At 34.2% G+C, this 4,374-nt stretch overlaps 1 protein-coding gene across 1 annotated transcript in view; it reads right to left on the bottom strand.

Annotated features, from left to right (window-relative positions):
* Positions 1 to 2,316: 2,316 nt before the first annotated feature.
* Positions 2,317 to 4,374, bottom strand: part of LOC107713953 (neuronal pentraxin-2-like) — a 19,791-nt gene continuing 17,733 nt past the window's right edge. Inside the window, exon 6 of the mRNA XM_016519619.1 lies at positions 2,317 to 2,377. The gene's annotated coding sequence lies outside the window, so the exon portion shown is untranslated. The remainder of the gene's footprint in view (positions 2,378 to 4,374) is intronic.

Here is a 4,374-nt window from a genome sequence, read left to right as displayed (position 1 = left end):
GTCAAAACAACCCAATAGCTGGGTTTGTCCCTTTTTAACCCAGCGCTGGGATATATTTAATCCAGCATTTTTTAGAGTGTAAACTTAATGTGATGCATATTTGTCAGTCATATAAATGAAACAAGTATGATTTCTGTAAAAGTACTAATGAACTGAGTGTGTTTTAAATACACAATAACTAGGTTTCTACATTTATCATCAATAAATCCAATTTGTTTCAATCTCATAGGTTTTAAATAACTGAATATTGCTTGTTTGTCAGCCGTATTTTTTACAGTGTTCATACTTTTTAACTGAATACATTTAATTGTTTTCACAATAAATAGATTTATGTTGATTCTAGGCATCTGAATAAATGCATTTTGAAAATATGATTATTTAAATAAAATCAAATAGATGCAAATAGTTAATAAACTGCCTTTTTTATTTTTTTGCAGAAATCTTACCTGCTCCTTAAACATTTCATTTATGAATGAACAACACATATGCATTACATTACGATTATTAGTGTATAATATATAGATATTTTAAAACTGTGTGATCCAAATAGAATGGGAATTTTATAAATGCAATTCAACAACATAAATCTTAAAACATATATATATATATAGAGAGAGAGAGAGACAGAGAGTGCATATGTGTTTATTTATTTATTTATTTATTTATTAGCATTGTTTTAAAATGAGAATCTAATGATAATCACCTCTTGCAATTACATTACACGATAAAATAGAAATAAAACATCTGGACAGTAATGAGAATTTAGGAGGATTTTTGCTTGATTACCATGAAAATAATGCTAAAACAGGTCCTAAAACAGGCTTCATTTCCCCTTTTTCCATGTTCATTTGCATTAATTGGACCTGATTCCAGCATTAAAGCTGACCTTGTCATGTGTTTGTGAGACCTGAACTGTTATATATCCGATCTAAATCTAAACGGGGTTGACTTGATGTTCTGAGGGTGAATTGAACATGAAACAGAACAGTAACCACACAAGTTGTTTTTAAACAGAACACCTAGGGTAAGCAGCAAACTTCAAAAACATAAATTATGTAACAAAGAAAAATAAAAAAATTTAAATACACAATAACTAGGTTTCTACATTTATCATCAATAAATCCAATTTGTTTCAATCTCATAGGTTTTAAATAACTGAATATTGCTTGTTTGTCAGCCGTATTTTTTACAGTGTTCATACTTTTTAACTGAATACATTTAATTGTTTTCACAATAAATAGATTTATGTTGATTCTAGGCATCTGAATAAATGCATTTTGAAAATATGATTATTTAAATAAAATCAAATAGATGCAAATAGTTAATAAACTGCCTTTTTTATTTTTTTGCAGAAATCTTACCTGCTCCTTAAACATTTCATTTATGAATGAACAACACATATGCATTACATTACGATTATTAGTGTATAATATATAGATATTTTAAAACTGTGTGATCCAAATAGAATGGGAATTTTATAAATGCAATTCAACAACATAAATCTTAAAACATATATATATATATAGAGAGAGAGAGAGACAGAGAGTGCATATGTGTTTATTTATTTATTTATTTATTTATTAGCATTGTTTTAAAATGAGAATCTAATGATAATCACCTCTTGCAATTACATTACACGATAAAATAGAAATAAAACATCTGGACAGTAATGAGAATTTAGGAGGATTTTTGCTTGATTACCATGAAAATAATGCTAAAACAGGTCCTAAAACAGGCTTCATTTCCCCTTTTTCCATGTTCATTTGCATTAATTGGACCTGATTCCAGCATTAAAGCTGACCTTGTCATGTGTTTGTGAGACCTGAACTGTTATATATCCGATCTAAATCTAAACGGGGTTGACTTGATGTTCTGAGGGTGAATTGAACATGAAACAGAACAGTAACCACACAAGTTGTTTTTAAACAGAACACCTAGGGTAAGCAGCAAACTTCAAAAACATAAATTATGTAACAAAGAAAAATAAAAAAAAGCTAAGATGACGATTTTGGAGAAGCTAGTTACACTCTAAAAAATGCTGGGTTATTTCAACCCAACTTTGGGTCAAATTTGGACTAACCCAACTTTTGGGTTAAAAATTTAATGTAAAAATTTTACCCAACAGTTGGGTTAGTCCATATTTGAGCCAAAGTTGGGTTGAAACAACCCAGCATTTTTTAGAGTGTACCGAAGAAGGGGTGAGCAAGAGCGTTTCGGGCTTGTGCGGAAGGGAGGATATGACATTCAGGTTTCATAATTTAATGAGAGTTCTTGAGCTGAAAGGGCTTTTGTGAGTAGTTTTTGATGGACCAGGATTGTCGAGCGGAGACTTGGTGTTCCTGGAAGAGGTCATCCTCCTGTTCCACATTCTCTCTGACTGTAATTACAGAGAAACACATGTTAGCTGGCCAGATTTTCACTCACAGATCTTTGTCTGAGGGCAGAACCGAAACTGTGGCATTTTAATTTGCCCCCACAACTGTGAAACTTGCCCTTTTTCCTAATGGATACAGAAACCGTGTGTGCTAATTACTAGTTCATACTTGGCTACTCTCAGCTTCAACACAACCTCTAGGCAACAGCGAGAACTTGTGCTCCTTCTCTGTTCTGTAAAGTCCCACGTAGAGAATGCATAAAGAAGGGAAATTATAATTAAAACTGTGGCCATGAGTTTTACAGCATTTGAAATAAGACTCAGCGACTTAACACTGCTTTTGTGCTCCAGGGTCACATATGTAATTCTGCCATATAGTTAAAGCACTAAAGCAATTACACAGTGATGCCTTGGGAAAAGGAAACCCATGAATTAACGCCAGTGACAACCCCGAGAGTGCAAATTAAAACAGAGAGCCCCGGAAAAGCACGACCTACATTGCTCTGCTCATAATCCGCAGATTTTATCATTTCCACCTGGCGTCTTTCCAAGATAAGGATTTTGCAGCTGTTGGAAACAATTTGATCCAAAACAGAGAAAAACTCAAAAAAAAACCCCTGCCATTTATGTCTATTCAAAGCTTCTGTGGACGCAAGCAAAACAGCGCAGCATCCTCACGTCCATTATGAGAAGAAAATCAACACAATGCCTTCCCAGAAAACCCATCTTCTGTGTGATCTGAGAAGTGATGTGTCAGAAAACAAGCAGAGTCTAGACATGTCCAGAATAGAGACACGCACACGGTCTACAAGACAATTTCATTACAGGTCATTCCTGAGCTCCAGTAATAATTCACTGTCAGACTTCATAAGAAAGCGTTTGAACCCACAACCTACTGTATGAGGTTTTATCCACAACACCTACAGCTGTGCCAAATCTCAAAGAGACATGGTAGTTTGAGACCAGGCACATGACTTTAGGACAAAAACCTGGAAAGTTATAAGATGGTTTATCTATTTTTTTTTAATTATTTCTAAAGATAAATGGACAAAATTGAAATCAACCCCTCTAGTGACTATGCCAGACATCACAACTCTTCATAAAATGGTTGCAGGGCTTTCAAAGGCTCCCATTGCAGAGGAAAGACGAAATACAGCAGGGCAGCGTCTACAGCTTTGAATAGACACTGATATTTCCATTATAATGAATTGAATGGAATATTGCATTAACATGTCTATTCGATCTGGTTACAGTGTTCAACCCTGTCACCCTATAACCCAACACATGACGGTTTCCGACAAATTAAACACAGGAAGACAAATAATTATGAACTTAATGCTTGCTGAGTGACAGGTTAGGAGCAATCATGTAGACGTGGATTTTTTTGTCCCATTTCTGAAACGAATACATTTTTATTTATTTAACCCTTGTGTGTCAATTAAAAAAAGTTACACATAGGTCCATAGTGGACAAAAATGTCCATGTCAAAAAACTGAAGCTTGAGAGCACAGAGTTAAGTTTGATCTTATTTTAAAGAAGACCCATGGCAGATTATTGTTGAAGTAAAAAAAGTTTAAAAAGTGAAACCAAAAAAAAAGTTCTAGATGTTTAGGTTTATGAAAATGATTTATGAACGATGCTAATGCATTATTAGTGTCTATTGTGTAAGAACGCTGCACCACAGTGAATTTCACAGACTTTGATCTGGCCTTTGTGCACAACAAGTTGAAAGATGAAATGAAAACATCCATGTAACACAGCGAGACGGAGTGAGAGCGACAGGCCCAGCGGTGCATTTAGACATGAAAACACAGAAATGATGCCAAGGACCACATTTACATAAAGTGTCCCATATATGTTGCACTGCTCTACTTCAACACAAGTGTACAATTTGAACAAGTCGTCTAAATAGATCCAAGCACAAATAAAATCAGAAAGCACACAAGTGAATCTCATGAATGCATCTCCAGATCAAAAAAGCCTGATTTTAGGACCTTTAC

The sequence above is a fragment of the Sinocyclocheilus rhinocerous genome, unplaced genomic scaffold, assembly GCF_001515625.1.
Source record: "Sinocyclocheilus rhinocerous isolate Xijiao unplaced genomic scaffold, SAMN03320098_v1.1 scaffold1140, whole genome shotgun sequence".
Taxonomy (NCBI): domain Eukaryota; kingdom Metazoa; phylum Chordata; class Actinopteri; order Cypriniformes; family Cyprinidae; genus Sinocyclocheilus; species Sinocyclocheilus rhinocerous.
The sequence above is the reverse complement of the archived record's forward strand: the minus strand, read 5'-3'. Positions and strand labels throughout refer to the sequence as shown.